At 37.8% G+C, this 24,682-nt stretch overlaps 1 long non-coding RNA gene across 1 annotated transcript; it reads right to left on the reverse strand.

Annotated features, from left to right (window-relative positions):
* Positions 1 to 396: 396 nt before the first annotated feature.
* Positions 397 to 8,508, reverse strand: LOC123635479. Its single transcript, XR_006734133.1, has 2 exons — positions 7,886 to 8,508; positions 397 to 510 (listed from the first exon to the last, which is right to left on the reverse strand). It is a non-coding gene; the product is annotated as an uncharacterized LOC123635479 (long non-coding RNA).
* Between the last annotated feature and the right edge of the window lie 16,174 nt (positions 8,509 to 24,682).

A 24,682-nucleotide genomic window follows, 5' to 3' on the forward strand; every position in this document is an offset into this window, starting at 1 on the left:
TCTAAATATAGGTGTAATTCATTATCTAAATCCTCACATGTTTCAAGACTTTTGCCCTTTGTTCTTCAATGGGTAAAAATAAAATAAAAAGTCCCTAATTTCACAGCATAATGTAACATGATAAAAACCTCTTTGTCTTAGAAAATTACACGTCAGTGCTGGGTAATCTATAGTACCAATTAACCAACAATGATAATTATAAGTTTTTAAAAGCTAGAAAATTTGTTGCTGTTTTTAGAGATGATGTTGATTTTTTTTTCATATTCTTTTGAGATGTTTTCCCCTTACCTCATTTCATAAGGCCCACTTTTTTAAGGGCACAAAACTATTTATAACAATAGATGTTCTAGGAATTGGCAAACTGTGAAATCCTAGATGGAATGGCAGAATAGCCCCTCAAGGAGAGAATGGACTTTATTTATTCTTGGTGAGTTCCAAATGCACAAAAATAAAGGGCTTGCCAGTTGCCAGTGGGAGGTGAACATAATTATGACTTCACAGCTGCTTCTTCTAAAGAAAAAATGAGAGAAAAAAGTTAGAGTCATGCTTTTTTTGTGCTGCATCTAAAAAGAATATGCACAAAGGGAATATATTTATGCCAGATATAAGAAGTCATAATCAAAGTTATACTGTACTACCAAACTCATGCCAAGAAATTCAGAAATCTTGGCAGTCTGTAAATCAGAGATATGCATCTATAGTATTCTAGAAGTTGGAGCAATGTATGGATAATCAAGGTCCTCGAATATGTTTCCATTATCTTTCCCCTGATAAAGTTGGAGTGTTCTTTCAGCAAAATTTTCATCAACTACTTTACCGGTTTGACACTTGCAAAGCAACTCTGTTCAGAGAATTCAAAACTTGATGGGTCTGACTCGAAAGTGTGTGGTCTCAAGGAAAGGCCTTTGGAAAGTTTTGCTTATCACTTTGGAAATTAAACTTTATAAGTGCTCTGAGAGATAGTCAAGGTTACTAGTCACACCTGCCAGGGCTGATATATTGTTTAATCTAGAATAGTTGTTGGCAACTTTTTCTGTGAATGGTTACATTGTAAATATTTTAGACTCTGTAGGCCATATAGTCTTTGTTCCAGCTATTCAACTTTGCCATTGTAGCATGAAAGCAGCCATAGACAATACGTAAATGAATGAATAAGACTATATTCTAATAAAACTTTATTTACAAAAATAGCCAACAGTTGGATTTGGTCCTAGGCCATAGTTGGCAGAGCCCTGATATAGATATCTCCAGTAATAAACATAGAATTGCAATAGCCAAATCTTTATCAACAGTAGTCTTTATTTAGTGCCATTAGGGCTTTTAATAATAATTAATTTAAATTTATAGGTATTTCTCTCAAGACGTTTTTGTCAATTAGTAGTGGAGAGATAAGCACCAGTAAAGAGCAACGCTTTATCAAAAACACTGCAAAACTACTTTGATAACTTGCTTCTTTACAAAATCATCATATCAAGCTACTGCATGCAGGAACTTATATTGAACACAAAGCTCCAAATATTTTTATCTTCATTGATCCCTAGCAGATGTAACACATGGGAAGAAAAGATGAACAGTCAACCTGATTTCAATATAGATATTTTGTGGCAATGAGAAAGGATATGCCAGTTGAATCAGAATTAATTGTGAATCTGCTTTTCATGAGGAAGCCTCATGAAAAAAATAATCTCTTTGGTCTGCCTCGTACATGAATAGGCTACGTCAATCTTCTGAAGAAATGTTACATTATCTGAGTGATAACTATAGGTGAATCCAGGGTGATGCCTTTTCCTGGTTCTTCCAGGAATCTTCCATTGACCTCTATATGCCACTTAACTTCTATTTGATCTATTTCCCAATTTATAAAATAAAGGAGAATAAAGAGATGTCTGTAAAGTGGTTTCAAAGCCCGAGTAAAAGGCTGTCTGAAACATAGGATGGCTGAGTTTCAAGGAGTCAGGAGGACACTTTGGCTATTGAGAATACATTTTAAATCATGTAAGTGTACACAATTAATATTCTTGTGAATGCCATATTACTCAGCAATATTTCAGAGGGTCAAATAGATAAGGGGGACACAAAAGTTTAATGTTCAAGTTAAACCTTTTAATTAAAATCGATAAGAGAAATATAAGGAATGAGTTTTGAATTGAAAGTTGCTATTTTGTGATGCCAACATAGGTACATAGACATAAATTCACCTAACAGCTTTCAAAGGCTCTTTTACATATAATTTAGGTATTCCAGTTTTTATTTTTTCAGTGTATTTTAGTTACTTTTATCCTTACTCTGGTTTTCTTCAGATTGTTCTCTTTCTATTGTTACAATAGCCAAACCTGAACATTTTTAGTAATCCAGATAATGCCATAAAACTAGTCTCATAGAAGCAGCATAAGGTAGTAGAATTGTGCTAGACTCAGTATCAGAATATGGGTATGTGTCCTTTGCTTTCTTTAACTTTAGTTTCTCCATTGGAAGGGCAGTAATGAGAAGCTTACAATCCTTTTAGGAGATTGAATGAAATATTGAACCAGAAAGTGCTTAACAGTTATAGGTGTTTAGTAGTTAAGACTCAAATTTGAGTTTGAGTGAAGGATGCTGATTGAGATAGAAATAATTAATTTCTCTCATAGGAAAGAAAAAAGGTACAAATAATTGCAGTTTTCTTATGGAAGGAAGCATTGTCATGACAGTTTTCATTGTGTCCTAATGTTCTCATTGCAAGACATTTAACATCCTATCCCTATCCAAAAATGCTAGTAGCCCTCTGCCATGGTCACGATGAAGGCAAAAAAATATTCTTTCATGTTTCTAAATACAGTTGGCACTCTGTGTTCCCTCTGTTCTGCATCGAGGATTCAAACTACCACCAATCAAAAATATCTGGAAAAAAAATGGCATCTGTATGAATGTGTACAAACTTATTTTTCTTCTCATTATTTCCTAATAAGACAATAAAACAACACAATATAGTAAACAAAATAGTATAAAAACTATTTATGTAGCATTTACATTGTATTAGGTATTATAAGTAATCTAGAGATGATTTAAAGGATATGGGAAAATGTATATAGATTATATGAAAATACTACGCCATTATGTATCAGTGACTTGAACAACCACAGATTTTGGTATCCAAGGGAGATCCTGGAACCAATCCCCCACAGATACCAAGGGATCACTGTGGTTCCTAAAGGATCAATACTAAACCTAGATGATAATTTAAGGCATCTGTGAATCCAAAGGGGAATGGATTATTTTGGGATTGAAAAATATGCCAAAATACATCAGCATACCTGAACTCCTCCTTAATGACCTGGGATCTGCTTAGAGATCTGCCTAGGGCACAGGCAAGAATGAAATATTTTTCAAATTAAGTAAATATTCAAAATTAACTGTAATGATGAAAGGATCCTTTTCCCCACCCCTACCTGGTGCAGCCATGTAGAGCCATGACAAAATGGTCCTAGGTCCCTGCACCTCTCTAGTGATAAGAGACTCTAAGGGAGCATGGCAGTGTAGGGCAGTCAGGGCTGGTGGCAGGCCATCGGAGGTGGAGGGCTGTCATTGGTTGACTTTGGATGAGCTTCTATACAAAGGAGGTGTATGCAGGAGTTTATGGGGCAGAATTACAAGGGAAGTTCCTTTGCTCCATGCTTAGAGGGGCGTGCTGTTTATGAAAGGAGAAGGAAGGAGGAGAGAATCAGATTTAGGAGATTCCTTAATAGTATAATACAACTGTCGGAGAAGTACTGAGTTTTTGTTCTGATTTAATAGATGGTAAAAAATAAGACAGTTTTAGTGCTTATATTGCTTCTAAGTGGACAGAGGGAATGCTTAGACTTAAGAATTTATGAATAATTTTTTCTCTCACCTGATTATTTTGATTCTACTATGAATAAGCTGAGAATTATTTCTGAAAGTCTGTGCAGGCTGCCTGAAGCAGAAATGCAGGATTGATTGGTCAGGGAAAAAAATACTCCAGCTGCCTATATACTAACAGCATCCATTCATTAGGGTCTTACTCTGTGCATAGTTATTGTCCAAAGAATTCTATATACTTAGTTTTTCTATTCTTTACAGTAAATCTGTAAGGTTGGTATTATCATTGTCTCCATTTTCAGGCGAAGACACAGAACTTGGAAAGTCAAATGCCTTGCTTAAGATCACATAGTTAATAAGAGAAAGAACCTGGAATCAGAGCCAGGGCTGTCTACTCAGGGCTTGTCCCTGGTCTGGTGGGAGTGCTAAGGCAGGAGTGAGGAATGGCAAGTCCTGTGAGAGCAGAGGGGCATGATTCCAAGGCAGATCAAATGGCACCCATAATCCTTCTTGGGATGCTGAAGGCAGAGGTCTTGAGAAGCCCACAGTTCCTGGATTGTGTACATGCCCAGACCCAGTGGGTATCTGTTTAGTTTGATTAAAACCTTCCATGCTCCAGAAACGGAATGTGAGTTCGTACCACTCACAATGAGACAAACTAAATCAGCAGATGAGAAGATTGTCTACATGGCCCTTTAATGAACCTTCTCCACCTCCCACCCCCACTGTGTCAGACTCCACCTGTAAGAGGAAAAAGAGACTTTGAAAAGAAGGTCTCTACGTATACTGGGTGGTCATGAATTTCCCCTTGACTCACAGACAGATAAAAGAAATGTGACTCCTAGTCACCAGGAAGCAGGAAGTCTCCCTGTGGTTATTTGATCTTCTGTTGCTCCAACGAGGCCCACAAATCATCCTTTGCCACTTTAGGCCATTAAACTCATTTTGCTCCTTTATATAACTGCTAAACATAGATGCTGAAATGAAGAAATACAGCCTAAATAAAGACACCAATAACAGCTTGCAGGAAGTATTAAAAACAGTTCTGCAGAAGGTTAGGAGCCAATGCCTTTTCCATTGTGAGCTTTAAAGGTGCTCAAAGGATCAGCCACAAAGTTACTTTGCCACAGGTACAAAATTAGAAATTTTGAGGACTATTGCGTACAATTTTCTCAGTGGATCAGCTAGAGGTTAGTAAACACAGAGAATGCCGAAGTCATAATCTACCGAGAAGGCAGAAAGGGCTCATGCGTGTTCCTGCCTCCACGTTCTGTGGGCCAGCTTCAAGAGCAGCCACTGTTTCTTGCACCTCTGACTCTTGGTTAGGTGGTTTGTTCCTGAGCCACTAAGAAGAGACCTACAGAAAAGCCATAAACTAGGAGGTTGACTGAGCCAAGTGGGCCAAACAAAGCAGAACCTCAGATGCAGAAAGTTGCTCTCCAAAGGCAGGGGATGCTGGGCCCTAACCTCTTGTCAAATTACTCATCAATCGGGGCTTTAAGGAGGCAGTGTAGCATGGTGGTTAAGCCTAGGGGTTCTGGAGAGAAACAGAGTTGAATTTGATTCCTGACCCTACTAATTGTGTGACCATTGGAAAATCACTTTATCTCACTATGGTACATTTTCCTAGTCTGTAAACTGGAATTAATGTTAGTGCATTCTATCGAGGGTTGCTATGAGGACTAAATACTTAATAAAAATGTCAGGTCCACATGAATGCTTCATTCATGCAAGTGATTATTATTGAGCATCTTTCTATGCGTGCATCCCTGTTCAGAGCACTAGGGAAAATATTGAAGTAAAAAGCATGGCATGTGCTCCCAGGATGCACACAGTCTAGCCAGATTGACAAGAAAAATATATGCACAGAAAAATTAAATAACATAAAGTAGCACACAGCAAAATGTTAATTGTGTACCATGGATGATTAGTGTTTTATTCATTTATTCATAAAGCACACTCTGAATAGGTCCTGTGTTAAAGAACTGTGATAAGCCCAGAGAAGGGTAACAGAGCTTAATCCTCATAGCTATTATTACATACAAATTATTAATTATCCATCATTTTATTTATGGAAAAACTGAGACTTAGACACAAAAAGGAACACACTGAAGGTCCCACAAGTAGTAAGTAGCAAGGCTGAGATTTGAACCCAGACTTGCCTGACCCCAAAGTTCATGATTTTTTTTAAGTGACAGGGTCTTGCTATGTTGCCCAGGCTGGTCCTGAACTCCTGGGCTCAAGCTTCCCAGCTCAGCCTCCTGTATAGCTGAGATTACAGGTGCAAGCCAGTGTGCCTGGCCCAAAGTTCATGATCTAATAGAGAAGTTGTTAAGAGCATAGACTCTAGAGCCAGAGAGTCTGTGTTCAAATCTCCACTCTGCTAATCATTAGTTTTGTGACCTTGTGCAAGTTACTTAAATTCTCTGGACCAAAGTTCCTCACCTGTAAAGTGAAGATAAAATATTAGCATCTACTTTATGTGGTTTTGTGAAGATTAAATGAGTTAATATATTTGAAAACTGATCTCTAGTCTGGTACACTATAAACACTGTAAATATTAGCTCTATAATTATTATAAATATTAGCTCTATAATAGTGAACACTATAATTATTACTATATTAACTGAGTGAGGGCATGTAAAGTGTTAAGAACATTGGTATATAATAGGCACTCAATAATTATCTATAATAATCATAATAATTATAAGGAGGGGTAGTCTGGGCAGGCCATTTTATATCAGGAACGTGAACATCCGCTGATTTTGGTATCCATGGGAGGTCCTGATTCATAGTAGAATCAAAATAAAGACTAATTATTATCACATAATGGGTTATACTGCACCTGAATAGTTTACCTTCCTTCAATCAAAATTGTCTTTCACTGCCCCTAAACTTACAAACTCCTTCACCCCTGTCCATGGCATCACAATGCCCTCACAACACTATTTGAAAAATTAGTGTCTTGGTTAACTTCAGTAGATAACCACAGAAATCCTAGGATTAGAACACGCCTTGGTTTAATTCTGAATCATGATGCTATTATGAGAATCAATGCCTGATTACACATATACTACTATAGGATATTGTATAGACTCTATAAGTGTTGATTATTGTTGGTATAATGAGTTCATTTACTTTCTTTTCATGTCATAGTAAGTTCTTTCATTTTTCATTTAAAACACTTTTCATATCATTCCTTCTTCCTGCAAACCTCTTAGCTGGAATCCTGGGGCTCTAGGCTTTCCCTTAGATGTAATTCATCCTGCGTGCCATTGCTGGTATATTCAACACTTAGATTAGACTAAAAGAACCATTCATGGTTTTCCACTTCCCACCATGCCAGACACTTTTCCCTGATGGTCAACTGTATCTTGTCTGACTTCTTTTATTGCTCACAGAGCTTCCTTCTAGTCAAAGTAGCCTCCTCATTGTCTACGGATGAATGTTTTATGCTGACTTTGGACTACACTCATGTGCTTTTCCACTCCTTACCCGGAACCCCCTGTTTCACTCACTGCTGACTCAAATCTGCCTGGTCTTCAAGGTCAAGTTCATGTACCACCTCTCACTTAAACCCTGCCTTAACTAAACTCTGCCCCCATCCAACTGTCCCATCTCTGAACCCCTATAGCCCTTGATTCTTCGATGCCTAATGCAGTATATGATGCGGGGGATGTCATAAAGAGGTTAAATACACAGCCTCTTGAGTCATGTAACATGAGTTCAAACTTGGCTCTGTCTCATCCTAGCTATGGGACCTTGGGCCTCAGTTTTTTCACCTGTAACATGCATGTAACAAGAGCACTTATCTCATAGCATTATTTGCTTGAGGCTTAAATGACATAATCCATGCAAAGCACTCAGCATAGTCGTTGATGTGCAATTGTCACCCACACATGTTATTAGCTGTTAGAGTGTGTGTGGTTGTGATGAGAACTCACCACGTTTGTTGAACGAATTCATTAGACTATTGATTTCTGCTCAGCTTTCTAATTTCCACGTTTAGAGAAACAAAATGTACAAGATATTTGATAATCCTGAAAGAACATATATTTATGTTTACCTTTAGAATGCTGCCAGAGTCTTCAACCACACAGACACACCGTCCGGCGGTTTAAATGCTCTCCTCATCGCATTCTGGGATTCTCCCTCTCCCAGCGATCCTTGTCGCCAACCATCCCTTACTCCCTACGTAGAGAAAGGAAGAGGGTGATGGCAGGTTTCAGATTACTGCAGATAAAATTCACAAAGACAAACCCAGGGCTTCCCGTAGTATATTGAGTACAGAAAATGCTTTGGGGGGACTCTAAGAAGCTTGAAGTCATTTTCCCTGTGGATATCATAAAGAGGGCAGTGATTTATAATTCGGAAGAACAATGGACAGGAAAGGTTCTCTACCTGCCCGCGAAAGCGACGACTGTCTTGCGAGGACTTCTAATGTAGTCAGAGCTTCAAAGAGGTTAACAGCCCTTTTTCCCTAACTGCCTGCTACGCTTTGTCCTAGAGGCACTTCTGCTTTTCTCTGATTCTTTTTGGCTTAAAAAAATATTTTTTTTCCCCACCATTCTCATTTCTCCTCTCCGATCCACTCTGTATTTCTTTTTCTCTTTAGTGGTCTGGCTTTGTGGCTGACCCCACGGTACCCTCTCAAGGGCACTTAGCGGAGCTGTTGTCTCAGGCTCGGGTTTTCTCCGGCTCCTCTGACCGGTAATAGAACAAAGGACAAAAGGCCGTCTCTCCAAGTAACAATATCTCTTTACTGAAGCTTTGTTCTGCGGCTTTGAGCTTTTTCTCTCTGATTCACTGGCCTTGCATCCGAGCAGCTTTCCCATTTCTCGCCTTTCTATTACCTTCTAACTTCTAGAATGAGTAAGTTAGACTTATTGTTTCCGGTTTCTTATTTCCAAAAAATTCTTCAACACACTTTACTGAAATTTGAGGGCACTATATGAGAAGATGGAAAAATCAAGCTAATGCCAATCTTCATTCCCAGGCCCCCTGCTCTGCCGTGGCAACCAGAGCCCTGGGTCCTGCATTGCCCCTCCGAAACCACCTCCATATTGGCCTCCAGAGCTACCAAGGTGAGACTGGCTGGTGGATGACCCTTCTTGACAGCCCCCTCCCTAGAGGCCTTAACAGGATCTAGAGGTAGTTTTGGAAAACTGTGGAAAGGGTCCCACCAACATTCAGACATGTACCCTATTACCACTGAAGAGATTCCTCATGGCTCCATCATTGTGTTTCTACTCTTCATTGGTTAGTCCTTCAGCAAACATAGCCCTGGCCCACCAAGCACCTCCTCCTTGCCATTGTTACTGCCACCACCTGCTCACTACTTGTTCACTGACATAGTCTACCAATACCTGTGTTAGTTTCCTAGGGCTGCTATAAAAAAGGTACCACAAGGTGAGTGGTAAAAAACAACAGAAATTTATTCTCTCACAGTTCTGGAGGCTAGAAGTCGGAAAAGAGCCAGGCTTTCTTGGAATGCTCTAGGGAAGAATCTGTCGCCTGCCCTTCTCTTAGCTCCGGTGTTGGCAACAATCCTTGACATTCCTTGGCCAGTAGCTGCTTAACTCCAATCTCCGCCTCCATCACGTGGCATTCTTATTCCTGCATCTCTGACTTCTCCTTGTTTCATAAGGACAACAGGCATATTGAATTAGGGCCCATCCTAACGACCTAATCTCAACTAGATTACATCTGCAAAGACCCTATTTCCAAATAAGGTCTCAACCACAGGTACCAATGATTAGGGCTTCCACATATCTTTTGGGAGGACACAATGCAATCCCTAACAATGCCCTAATGGACCTCCTTGCCACCAAGTATTTTTTTTTTCTTCTAATCCATCCTATTTGTATCATCCAGTTAACGTTCTAAAATACTCACCAGATTATTCATACTTGAATTTTTAAAAAATCTTCCAGCTCTCCATTTCTTCTAGATAAAATCTTCAGAATTGCATTTCAGGCCTTTCTCATTTTAGGTTCCTCCCATGTTCCTTTACAGCATGTTCAGTCCTCTTCTCTCTCATTGCCCCTGCAGCCTGTGACTTGCTCACTCTGTTAAAACATTCAAGGTCTTATACATTTTCTTGCTTTTTTCTACCCAAGCCCCATTCTCTGCTTACAATGAAATATTAATAATTCATCCTAGGTTTTTCCTTAACCCTTTGTTTATGCCATTTTCTTACTCATCCTGAATTTTCCAATACCTAGTATATATTATCTGCAAATAAATGATTTTGAATAAACAATGTCAGAGAGGAATAAACTATAAGACAATTAATGTTACAAATATTTTTTTTTCTTGTGCTCTTCATAAGTTCTAGAAACCTGATAATCATTTGTCAATATAAATATCTTGTACAAAGATTTATAGCATGGTAGCTAATGAGGTAGGTTTTGGAAGCTGCCTGCTTCACTTAGAAGTTATGTGATTTTCAGTCCTGCGTTTAACCTCCCACTGTGCTTCATTGTCTTCATCTGTTAGATAGGAACATGAATTTCTAATTTATGGAGTCGTGAAGATAAAATTAGAAAAATCCTTAGAGCAGTGATTGATGAAAATTAAATGGTTAATGTTTACTTGCCATATTATCTTTATACTATTATAACTACTATAAATATATAATATTGTAACTACTATTATATATCTTTATAATTACTGTTACTATTTTTCTTATTAGTTGTCACTTGTTGAACCAGAATTATATACCTAAGGTTTAGTAAATAACTCCTTTTTCCCCACCAGAGATCAGAACCAAAAATAAATATAGGGATTAATAAACAAAGGTTAACATTTAAGCTTTATTCCTGACACAATTTTTGGAGGGCATGGCATAGATGTTTGACAATAAAGGGCCTCCCAATACTCCAGCTGAGCCTTTCCCATCAGTCCCAGACACAGGTAAGAAAACAAGCCCCTCTGCTGACATCTAGTCCCAGAGGAAGAGAGACATGCATGCCTAATTCCCTCTAAGCTCTCTGGTCAGATCCGTCACTGCTGCTGCCCCACTGGGCTCCCTCCACTGCTTTCTCCAAGGGCAAGAGAGAGTGCAGAGGTACAGAGAGCCATTCCACATGGAAGTGAGGGAAATGAGAGAGGGAGAATTTCCCCTCCAACATACAACAGACCTTCTCATTCCATATGTTTGACATATTTTATCTCTAATCTTTCAAACAAATCTGGGACACCCATGCAATTATCACCCTCATTCTGAGGATGAAGAATCTGAGGCTCTGACAAGTCAACTAACTTACCTAAAGTCACACGGCAGCACACAGAAGAGACATAATTCAAATCCAGGTCTTTTTGCTGCCAAAGTCCTCTGTGATGATATATCACACGCCACCCCCTACAAAAAGCCCAATAATAAATTATATTTATATCTAAATATAAAGGGATTTTATTTATTTTATGTATATATTTTGAGAGAGTGTCTCACTCTGTTGCCTGGACTAGAGTACAGTACATCATCACAGCTCATTGCAACCTCAAACTCCTGGGATCAAGCAATCCTCCCACCTCAGCCTCTCAAGTAGCTAGGAGTATAGGTGCCTGCCTCTTCACCCAGCTAATATTTTTCTTTTTTTCTTTTTTTGGTTTTTAGTAGAGATGGGGTCTTGCTGTGTTGTTAAGGCTGATCTCAAACTCTTGGCCTCAAGCAATCCTTCCTCGTCAGCCTCCCAAAGTGCTAGGATTATAGGTATGAACAACCATGCTTGGCCTTTCTTTTAGTTTTTAAATTCAGATCTTCATGATGACAGCAAAAAGTATTGCTTAAAAATGATTACCCTTATATACTACATAGTGGCTTTCGTAGGTACATGGAAATGAATACAAAGATACATGACAAACCACAGGGAATATAAGATCTGATCATTCTAGCTTGCATCTCATCATAGCACATTGAAAAGACCCTTGGCCTTTTGAAGCTAAGAGACATGTTTTTCTCCTGAATCCTCTATCATTCAGTTTTGTATTACTGTATTTATTGTTCCACACTGTTTCATAATGTTCTCTGTTTCATGGCAGTTCCTATTGGATTATTTTCTTTTTTGTTTTGTTTTTTTTAGTTTTCATGTTAATCTGTTTATTTTATTTATTTCTTTTTTTATTTCTTTTTTATTTCAGCTCATCATGGGGGTACATAAGTTCAGGTTATATACATTGTCCGTGTCCAGCCCATCCCCCTGAGTCAGAGCCTCAAGCGTGTCCATTCTCCAGACAGTGCGCCTGGCACTCACCATGTAGTCATACCTCCATCCCCGCCCCCCACCACCTCCCCGAGTCAGCACCTTCAAGCATGACCATTCCCCAGAGGGTGTGCAACGCACTCATCATGTAGGCATACACTCATCCCCTCCCCCCACCCCCCATCTCAGTCTGATATCCAATTGGTATCCTTCCCCGATGTGCATTTCGGTGATGATCAGGGAAACCAGTTTTCTGGTGAGTACATGTGATGCTTGGTTTTCCATTCTTTGGATACTTTACTTAATATAATGGGTTCCAGCTCTCTCCAGGAGAACCAAAGAGATGTCGTATCATCGTTATTTCTTATAGCTGAGCAGTACTCCATGGTATACATATACCACAGTTTACTAATCCATTCGTGGATTGATGGGCACTTGGGTTGTTTCCACATCTTTGCAATTGTGAATTGTGCTGCTATAAACATTCGGGTACAGATGTCTTTGTTAAAGAAGGACTTTTGTTCTTCTGGGTATATGCCCAATAATGGGATTGCTGGATCAAATGGTAGGTCTACTTGAATCTGTTTAAGGTATCTCCATATTGCTTTCCATAGGGGTTGCACTAGTTTGCATTCCCACCAGCAGTGTATGAGTGTTCCTGTCTCTCCGCATCCACGCCAACATGTGTTGTTTTGGGATTTTTTGATAAAGGCCATTCTCACTGGAGTTAAGTGGTATCTCATTGTGGTTTTGATTTGCATTTCCCTGATGATTAGGGATGTTGAGCATTTTTTCATACGTTTTTTAGCCATTCTCATATCTTCTTGAAGAAAATCTTCTATCTGGTTTATTTTCTCAGTTCCCATTTAGGGATAAAGTATCTACAACTGTATTTCTAGCAGTAGTTGTTCCTTTTCTAGATTCTAGCTGTTCTTGGGTCTGTAAAATACTGCTACCCCAGAATAACTTCTGACCCTCTGCCCTACACTTTGTGCTCACTCGCTCTTGTGTTTTCTTTACTTTTTCTCTCCTAGCTAAACTGATAAGTTACATGGAGGTTAAGGTTTTCTTTGTCTTGTTCACTGCTACATCTCTTGTGTGTAAGCCAAATGCCTGGCATAGATCATTTGTAAATGAATACATGTTGAAGTAAGGACGATGAGGATGATGATGATGATGAAGAAATTATTAGCTTTTTGGTAAGATTAGAACAATTTCTAGTCTGAAAAAAATCTTGTTGGAGCTCTTAACATAAGTGTCGCTTTATATCATATGATCAAATACTCTTTTAGCTCTAGCAGCTAAAAAACTATTTTTCTAGTTAATTTTCTACAAGCTACAAATACCTTTTGTATCTCCATTCTCAATTACAATTACGAATATAATATATCATTGCCTCTCTCAACCACTCCAAAATTAAAGTATAGAACTCGTTTTACAATCCAGGTGAGCCATATTGGACAGAGTTAGATAAAGGTGGCCTTGAAGTGCAGCATTGGGTTTAGGAATAATAGCTGTAACTTGCCCTTTTTAACAATGGTATTGGTGACTGTTCTTTTTGGATGGGAAATTAATGATACCTACTCACATTACCTTGTCTGGCATGACTCTGAAAGACACTGTACATATACCAATAGAACACAATTTTGGAATGTGTTCTTATGTGACTGCAAACTTTCATTAGTGGTCATTCAAGTACCGGGCACAGAGTGGATTATCAACAAAATTGCAAGTCTATGTAACAATAATAGTCCTAAAAACAACTGCATAACAACAGTAATAATGGATGATGTTGACTCTTCTCCTAAATAAGTATATGTGCCTTCTGAGGCTCTGAATACAATTTATGAATTATATAGATGAACTCAGAAAAATTTTGCATAACTATACAGACAGCACTAAAGATTAGATTCTTAGGGGGGAAAAAAGCTGCATTCACATTGAAAATAAGATTCAGTATCTAATTTCATCAGCATTTAACATGGGGCTCATTTTGGTTTTCCCAAAGAAATAGGAGGCAGAAACTAAAAATTTGATCTTACAGACTCTCTCTTTCTCTCTCTTCCTCCTTTGATGTACATTAGTTCCCATGGAAACTATATTGGGATGGCTTGAGAGTGACATCTACAAATGTAGTGTAAGGTCATTTTTATCTAATGCTTTGAAATTTAAACCATGATTTGTGATATATAGTGAAACCCCCTTAACATATTCTGAAGGTCTATGAAAAGACAGTATTCTGAATGCAGAAACAAGACACGTGACCACATTATGCCAGGTCTCAGAATGTTCAGCATTGTTCTGTGCATAGAAAAACAGAAAGAGCTTTATTTCCCCGGTTTGCCTCCAGAAGCGTCCTAGCAATGCAGCTGGCCTCCTTAACATGGAGGGGAGAAAAGCTCCTCCTTCTGCCTCCTTCCTTGTTGCTGGTGGCCAATGAGGCCACTAGGTAAGGGACAAGTGTTCAAGGCTTTAAATGCTGCAATAAGTAACTGCATGTGGGCTGTGATAAACCTGTAGGGGTTTTCTTGCTTCTACGATTTCCACCACCACCCCTGGCCTGCCTTTCCTAGGCCACTGATGTGATTTCCTTTATTAATTTGCCAGTGTTTCACCTATAAATTCCAGGTGCATTTAAAGGGAGATATGTTTCTAAAGAGAGAAACCGGAGCCCTGGGATAAAAAACGACTTGAGATGTAATAGAATATGACCAGCTCAGGCTCCTTATGTTCTCCTCAGAGAAGAAAAGTCTAGATGCTTTTAGGAGGTGTGGATTCAAATCTTGACTCATTTCCTTTCTGGCTACATGCCTTGAGCAAGTAGAAACTTTTCTGAGCCTTAGTACACTGATCTGAAGAATGCTGTGAAATTTTAAATGGGTGAACATGTAAAAAGGAGATGATGTTTAAGAAAGTGCTAAATACTAGTTACGTGCTGGGAACTCAAGACTTTTGTGTGGCATAAATGAAGTAGTTATCTCGTAAAACTTTGTTTATACCCGACTTTGTTCTCATTATAATCCTTTATATAGAAAGTTGTGATAGTATTCATGTCTTTTCTCATGTCATAGTTAAATGTGGGTCAAATGCCTATCTCCATTTTACAGTCACCATCTGGAACATGTGGTCTGTAAGGCCATTTTTGTCAGCAAGAGAGAGAGGGCTGAGGGAGGACCTGAGTTCCTAGCTGCCTCAGCCCAGAAGTGACATGCATCACCTCCATTCTGGCTACATTTGCCTGACCTAACCGCAAGGTTAGGCTGGGAGATGTCAGCTAGCATGCTGACGATTGGTGCACACTAACTCTCTCTTCCACACTTTAAAAAATGTTTACCCCATAATAAGCTGAAATAAAAAAAATGTTTAATAAATCTCACTGTTAAAACCAATGATTGTAATAAAAAATAAAATTATAAAGCAAACACATTTCAAAAACATGACAAGTGCCGTGTTCCTGATGACATTCTTCTATGATCTGCTCTTCCAGCACTGCTAATTTTATCTACATGAAGAAAAAGAACAATACATTCTTCCTTGATATAGTAAGTCACATTGCTTCATGTCTCCTGCCCACAGACTTAAACTTTAAGAGGCGTATAAATAAGCAACTTAGCATATGTGACCTTCTGACCGTGAAGTGTTAAATTCCAGGAACTATATTACTCCACCACTTTTATTTGTCTGTGGGAAATCACTTGATTTATGTCTGATCCCAGGATACAATAAAAGTGTGCAGGTATGCCAAACTGGAACTATTGGACCTGTCAAATAAAAATTTTAGTTGCCCTTAAAATCTACAAATAAAAATAACCTTTGATTAAGGATAATACAGTTTATATCATAGTTTTATCGGTATTCAGACACAAAACATATTCAAACAATTTAATTTCAATATATTACAATGCGTCACAGACTTCTAAAAGAAAGATCCTCTGCATGATGAAAAGGATAGTTTCTTATTTGCAGAGGAGTTATAGCAGAATGGCAGTTCTAGCCAGAGGGAGCTAACCTAGCATAGACAGGATAGATTAACAGAAACATTCAGCCAAGCAGAGTCTGAAGTTTTTCAAATTTGGCTTATTTACATTGATCATTCATTCTTATTTTATGGGCTTTAGAACTTCAGATGGGGTCCAGCTAGGATTATAAACCAAAGTGCCAAAATAACCCACAAGACTGTTTGCAGAGGAATTCCCAGCTCAGTTTTCAGATTCAAAAGTTTAGGATCATTCCAAAAGGATTCTCAGCTCTTAGATATTTTAGGCAGGTCTACATTGATATGGAATGAGACTCAAAAGCAACTTGGAGAATTTCCATCTCATTAACACTTCATTTATAGTATACCTATGTCAAGCCTCAGCCTTGGAGTTCTGGCCTTAGCTTAAATGAGGGAAATAAAATTTGCTTTAGTCAATATAGATTCTGTTCTGTGTAGTCATGGAAAAAGCATGCTCACATCACCTTTGAACTCAAACCACTGTGAGTGTTCTTCAAAGGATAAAATATTTCTTTTAAAGTATGTATGCATTTATTTTTTCTTTGTTATTAAATGTTGCATATTTGTATTCTGGTCCATTTTTCAAACTGGATTTTTGATGGTCAAAATTATTAAACAAAACCACTTCAGTTTCAGATCACTATACCTCTTTTTGGAAAAGGTACAACCCAGCTCTGAAGACACCTCGCTACAAGTTGGGGTTTAAGAAAATGTCACTATGGAAACAGCCACGGTCAGACAGGGAGGGATTGTGCTTTATTCACCTTTGTGCCCCCAGTGTCTAATGCAGTGGCCTTAAAGTTGCAGATGGATAATGTCTGAGAATGAGGAAATAAATGAATGAATGAGAATAAAATTTCCTGAATACATCCACAGATTATTCCAGACAGACTTTGCTCAACACTCCCCTGTGAATCAGGATAAGACCTCGGTCAAGCTACAGACTGCATAAGATGACATAGGTAAATCATCATTGGGACTGTCAGGCTGAGAGAAGCAGGGAAGAGACACACAGCCACCAGAGTCATTGTGCAGGTTATATCAGAAAGTGGTTTTAGCTGACTACTTGCTTGGAGGTCCTGTGGTGTCAGGAACGCACAGCTTTATGATCAGTTTCTAATAACTTTCAATCAGCTGTGATTGTGAACAGGTAAGGAAAAGTAACAGGGACCTTCAAAATCATTTATATTAGGTTTGATATGCTATGCATCAGATTTACATTTTTGACCGTGATTCTCATAGAACAAGACTAACATCAGTTATTCTCACTGTGACAACTCACTTTCACTAAAGCTTATTTGAGATTAAAAACAGGATGTGAAAAATTCAAAGATCAAAATGACTATGTGTATATGTATATATACACACAAATATATATAAAACATACTTTTGTATGAGCACATATACATATTCACATAATAGCAATAGCTATATGATATTATATTATATATAATGATATATATCCCATTATATATATAAAAATGTGTGTATATACAGAATAATATATGAAATTATATACATATATGGAATTATATGAGTGCTGCTATTATATAAGTACATATATGTGTGTGTCCATTTTGTTTTTAAATAACACCATTCCTTTATTCATCAAATATTATTGAACATTTACTGTATCTAGGCCATCTGCTGAGCACTTGGCATACAAAAAATGAATCTGTACCAGTCCCTGCCTTTAAGAATATCATACCGTAGGGTGGAAGGCAGACTCATAAACCCATAAATGCTGTTTAATGATGATGTGGGAAAATACTTCATAGAAGGGCTTAAGAAAATAATGTTCAAAATATTCACCAATGTCTTCCACTTATCACATGAAGCTTTTCCTCTCTTTTCTAATCCTATTCATCATACAAGTAATGAATTTGCAAATAATTTTTTACCTTAATAAAAATCTCAAAGTGGTTGTAAGTGTTGGAGTGAAGGTTTTGATTTATGCTTCTAAAAGCCTATAAATCATTTTGCTTTACACAACATCACATGAAAATTTGTTGCTTGAACTTTGGGGAGAATTCTTTCCTCTTGAATTTCTTCTCTTTTATCATATTGCAATTTGTGAAATGGAATGATTCATTAATGGCTTTCTTGTGAGTTTTTTAAGTAATCACATTTATATATATCTTAGCAACATTCAAAGGGTATGTGCAACTCTACAGACACTTTGGAAGTAAATATGCACACATACATATGCATGTTCAGTCTGATGAAAAAAAGCATTTTAATCTGTATCATGATCTATGAGTGCAGGTATGGTTGGAAAATCTGATGTATTATGAACATTCTGTCTTGGGGATTTCATCTGCAAAACAGGACTAACAATATGTTCCCTTCCTGCTACATAGGATTGCTCTGAGTTTCAAATATGATACTATGAGAAAGTGGTTTATGACTGTAGTCGCCAAACCCCTGGCCAGACCAGTACCGGTCCATGGCCTGTTAGGAACCAGGCCACACAGCAGAAGGTGAGCTGCAGGCAAGTGAGCAAAACTTCATCTGTATTTACAGCCTCTCCCCATCACTCCCACCACTGCATAAGCTCTGCCTCCTGTCAGATCAGTGGCAGCATTAGATCCTTATAGGAGTGGGAACCCTACTGCAAACTACACATGTGAGGGATCTAGGTTGCACGGTCCTTATGAGAATCTAATGCCTGATGATCTGAGGTGGAACTGAGGCAGTGATGCTAGTGCTGGGGAGCAGCTGCAAATACAGATTATCATTAGCAGAGAGGTTTGACTGCACAATAAATGTAATGCACCTGAATTATCCTGAAATCATCCCCCCACCACCCGCAGTCCATGGAAAAATTGTCTTCCATGAAACCAGTCCCTGGTGCCAAAAATGTTGGGAACTGCTAGTTTATGAGGTAAAATATACTGTACAAATACATGTCTGGTCAAGGTGTGAGGGCCATCTGGCTGCATGTCAGACTCTCACAGATTCCTAACCACCAGGATGGCTTGTGCAGATGACCACAAGAATATATTTTATATTTGTAGATCTCTTCCAAACTACATTTCTACCTCTTTCTTTTTTCTTTCTTTCTCTCTTTCTTTCTTTCTTTCTTTCTTTCTTTCTTTCTTTCTTTCTTTCTTTCTTTCTTTCTTTCTTTCTTTCTTTCTTCCTTCCTTCCTTCCTTCCTTCCTTCCTTCCTTCCTTCCTTCCTTCCTTCCTTCCTTCCTTCCTTCCTTCCTTCCTTTCTTTTCTTTCTTTCTTTCTTTCTTTTTTTGAGACAGAGTCTCACTCTGTTGCCAGCCTAGAGTGCCATAGTGTCAACCTAGCTCACAGCAACCTCAAACTCCTGGGCTCAAGTGATCCTGCTGCCTCAGGCTCCTGAGTAGCTGGGACTACAGGCATGCCGCCACCATGCCCGGCTAATTTTTTCTGTATATATTTTTAGTTGTCCATATAATTTCTTTCTATTTTTAGTAGAGATGGGGTCTCGCTCTTGCTCAGGCTGGTCTTGAACTCCTGAACTCAAACGATCCACCTGCCTCAGCCTCCCAGAGTGCTAGGATTACAGGCGTGAGCCATCACACCTGGCCTCTACCTCTTTCTAAAGTCCAATTCCATCCTCCTTCCTGACCTTGTTGTACCTGCTGTAGTTTCTATCTTTGCTTCTGTCTTTGCATTTGATACTTTCCCTGGTAACAATGTCAGTTCCTATGTAACAACATTCTGTTGTGCCACCCAATTGAGTTGTTTCTCCGCCACCTTTCACAATTTGATGCAGAATTCCTCTGCCCTGAAGCTGTCCTCTCCTTTAAAGCTCAAACTCCTGTGATCACATGATGTTCTCATTAGGCTTGCCCGTGCATTTCTACAAGAAATGGCAAGGATTACCCAACCCTATTTAATAAGAGCAAAGTGATGAGCATTTACTTGCCAAAATGGCTCAGGCCTCTTAGAAGGGCTGCAATTTTCTAAGCATACTCACCTAAAACAATTTCTCACACTCTAGACTCACTTAGGGTAGAAAATGTATTGACTCATTGAATAATTACAACATTGTTTCTAGTGTTCCATTGGAATAAAAAGGAAAATAGTTGAATCTGACTAGAATTAACTAGTCATGTAAAATATGGTCCTTTGGCAAAAAGATCACACAAGATGCATTGGTATGATGTTTAAGGCAACAGGCTTTTATTTCAGAAAAACCTGAGCTTAAATTTGAGCCATAAATAGATTACGATATAGAGCAAGTTACCTGGTCTCTTCAAGTCTCAGTTTTCTCATATAAAATGGTCCTGGTGGACTCTCCTTTTGCGAAAAATGTAGAAAGCTGCGAGAGAATGTCATTTTACCCTAACAACAACAACAAAATTTATGAAAGTATTACTCTTTTAAAGACCATTAGAGAGACAAGGGTTCTAATCACATGAACTGATTTTCAAAGCCTGAAAAACTCCCTTCAAAGAGAGATGATACAGATAAACTATTTCACCCTTAGAAGACCGTGAAAGAAAGAGGTTACTGTTAATAACAGCAGATAAGGAGAAAATAGCCAATATTCAAGCACATTTTAAAGGCCAAGCATAAATTAATACGACAGAGCAGAATCCTTAGGAGTTCAGACCTGAATGAAGTACTATATGCTCTAAGGTTGTTTTTTTTTTTTTTTTTTTTTGTCTTTTTAACAGGCCCTACTTGTGCTCACAAGAAGTATTTAGGGAACGGGAGGAAAATTAAATGAACATCCTCAGTGGTGCATCTTCACATTTCTCTCAAATGTGGTAAAAGTCATATGCTCCCAGGAAAGAGGCAGGTAAATCCCTCTTCTCTTAGCATCCAGGCAAGGAGCCACAGCCTCTGGGAGAAGGTAAAAGCTAAACAGTTTGCTTCTGGAGAAGGTGTAAAAAACTCACATGGCTTCAGTCCCAGGCAAAGGTAAGCAGGAAGGAAAAGCAGAGGCTGTCTGTTCCTATCAGGTTGGTACTGAGTAATAAGCAACAGCAGTGTATTACTGCAGAAATGTCAGGAAAATGTCTATCAATAAAAATAGGCAGGGGCCAATTGTAACTGAAAGAGGAATGGAAACTAACTTCCTATTCCCTGGGAGAGAAGAAGGAAGACTGCTAGAGCCCAGGATTCTGAAAATGATCCAATGCAGATGGGGAAATACATAGTATTAATAGTCTCTCTGACCTACGCCCTCCGTCCCTCCTGTAGAAACATGAGATAGTTTGGCTTCCATTGGGGTGGGTAGAAAGCTCCATTCTCAAGGCTTAGACACACAGGGCTTGCCTAAGTGTGAGGCTGGTCAAGAGACTAGTAAACCACCCACTTTACCTACCATACCATGAACCACGTACCAAAAAACAATTAAGGAGAGAACAGTGGTGTGGAGAAATAGTGCTTCAATGGCTTGGGCATACAAAGACTGTTGAAAGCTGAGGGTGAGGCAAGAACACTGAGAAAAATCCTCCTACAACAAAATTCAAATTAAGCACAAGGTATCAGCAGTGAACTGCTAGAGAAATTTGAAGTCATTGCTGGGATGAGGGTTACCATGACAGTAACAAAACACAAACCCAGCTCAACAACTAACTAGACTGGCTAAACTTTCCAAACACTACACACACATGAGAGAAGAGGCATGTTCATTTTCCAGGATAAATACTATTTACCTATATTATTCTAAACACAATGTTCAGCTATCAACCAAAAATTAGAAGATAGACATACAGTCATGGGGCAGGGGGTGGAGACAGAGAGAGAGAGAAAGAAATAACCCACTGTCAAGGTATAAAGTAGCCAGCAGAACCAGACTTGAAGATGATCCAGATATTTGAATTTTCAAATAGAAATTTTATGGAAACTATGATTAATATATTGAGGGATTTAGTGAAATAGATATTCAACATGCATAAACAAATGGGCAATTTCAGCAGAGATGGAAACTATATTTTTTAAAAAGAGTCAAGTGTAAAAAGTCAAAATAAAAAACTTCAAAACTTACCATGTCATAGGTGAAGGATTTCTTTAGTGGACATATGAGCAGACTGGACACAGCAGAGAACAGGCTAAGTTAACTTGAAGATAGAACAATAGAAATATAAAGAGAAGAAAACAGAACAGAGCACCCAAGAGCTGTGGGACAATATTAAATAGTCAAATGTATGTGTAATTAGAGTTCTAGAAGAGACAGAAACTTGGCTGAAGAAATTTTGAAGAGAATAGATAAGAATTTTCCAAAATAATGAAAGTCAACAAATCCTTTATTCCAGAAGTTCAGGTTATTCCAAGCAGGATGAATGTAGATGGACAGATGATGGATAGATGGAGAAAATAAAATATAACTAGACACATCATACTTAAACTGCTGAAAATTAAAATAAAGAGAAAACCTCATGGTAGTCAAAGGGAAAAAATAACAAATCACATTATATACAGGGTAACAAAACTATGAACAAGAGCTAATGTTTCACCAGGAATCATGCAAACTAAAATACAAGGAAGTTACAACTTTAAGGTATGCAGTGAGGAAAAACTTGCCAATTCAGAATTTGATATCCAGTAAAAATACCTTTAGAAAAATAAAGATAAAAAATAAAAACTTTTCAAAAAACCAAATCTGAAAAGACTCCTTGCCTGTAGATCTGCACTATAAGCATTTTCAAAGTAAGTTCTTCAGGAAAGAGTAGAATACTAGATGAAACTGTTGATCTACATAAGATATGAAGAGTTCTAGATGTGGTAAAAGTGAAGTTAAATACCAAAAACATTTGTTTTAATTTTGAACTGTTTAAAGAAAAAATATTAAGTCTAATTTGGGGTTCCTAATATATGTAGATATATAAATGCATCACTACAGTTTCATAAAGAGTAGCCTCGATGAAATAAGTGTTTTAGGGTTTTTATATGGTATGCAAAGTGGTGAAAGGTCATTTGAAAATAGACTGGATAAATTTAAAAGTATATATTTTAAACTCTATAGTAACCACTAAAAAGTTGACAAAGAAAAGATGTCTAAGAAGCCAACAGTGATGATAACATGGAGTCATAAAAAATACTCAGTACAGCAGAAGAAAAAAAAGAGGGAAAAGTAACAAACAGCAGATTGGACAAAGGAAAAAGAAAACAAATAGCAATATAGTAAAGGGTCTAAATATCCCAATTAAAAATGATACATTTTAAGATTGAATCAAAAAGCAGGAATAAGCTATATGCTGTCTGCTAAACAAAGCAAAATCTTAAAATATTACAGTACAAGCAGGTTAAAAATAAAAGAATGAAAGAAAATACATAGTGCAATCACTAATCAAAAATAATTTCAAGGACAGAGAGAGATATTACATAACATAAATAAGTGGGCTCACCAAGAAGAAATAATAATTGTAAATTTGTATGCACTTGATAACAATGGTTCAAAATATGTAAAGTAAAAATGTGATAAAACACAAATGAGAAATAAGTATATCTACAATTACAGTTGGGTATTTCAATATTGCTATCTAATTGATTGATAGAATCAGTAGACAAAACTTTAGTAAGAATATAGGAGACCTGGATAATACTATCTAATGATACTAACCTACTTTATAATGCTAATCTAATTGGCCGGGCATGTTGGCTCATCGCTGTAACCCTGGCATTCTGAGAGGCCCAGGAGGGACAATCATTTGAGGTCAAGAGTTCGAGATCAGCCTGAGCCAAGAGTGAGACCCTGTCTCTACTGAAAATAGAAATAATTAGCCAGGAACCACTAAAAATAGAAAAAATTATCCAATCGTGGTGGTGCTTGCCTATAGTCCCAGCTACTCGGGAGGCTGAGGCAAAAGGATTGCTTGAGCCCAGGAGTTTGAGGTGATTGTGACCTAGGCTGATGCTACTGCACTTTAGCCTGGACAACAGAGTAAGACTCTGTCTCAAAACAAACAAACCAGAAAAACCACTAATCCAATTGACATTTGGAAAGCACTTCACCCAACAGTAGCAGAAAACACATACTTCCTTTTTATTTACATAAACCAACAACAAAGTCATTTATTATAATTATCAATGTTATGTAACTGTACATAATTTTATATGCTCTACTTTTAAGCAACTGGCAGCACAGTAGGTTTGTTTACACCAACATCCCTTCACACACACGAGTAGTGTGGTGTGCTACTACATTAAGATGGCAATGATGTCACTACACTATAGGAATTTTTCAGCACCATTATGTTCTTATGGGACCACCATCATATATGTTGTTCATTGTTGACTGAAACATTGTTATATGGTATGTGTATGTGTGTGTGTGTGTGTGTGTGTGTATGTGTGTATAAAATATCCAGAACTTGACCACTTCTACTACCTTTATTGGTACCAGTCTGTCCTGAGTCAGATCATCTCCTGCCTAGATAATGAGCAATAGCCACCTAACCATCTCTTTCATTCCATCCTTAGCTTCTCTCAGTTCATTTCCTTTTTTCTTTTTTCTATTTTAATTTTTTATTTTTAATTATTATGGGTACATAGTAGTTGTATATACTTATAGGGTACATGTGATGTTTTGATACAGGCATACAATGTGAAGTAATCAAATCAAGGTAATTGGGATATCCATCACCTCAGCTATTTAACATTTCTTTGTGTTAGGAACATTCCAGTTTCACTCTTTTAGTCATTTTAAAGTATACCCTAACTTATTATTGAT

Source organism: Lemur catta, chromosome 3, assembly GCF_020740605.2.
Source record: "Lemur catta isolate mLemCat1 chromosome 3, mLemCat1.pri, whole genome shotgun sequence".
NCBI classification, from domain to species: Eukaryota; Metazoa; Chordata; class Mammalia; order Primates; family Lemuridae; genus Lemur; species Lemur catta.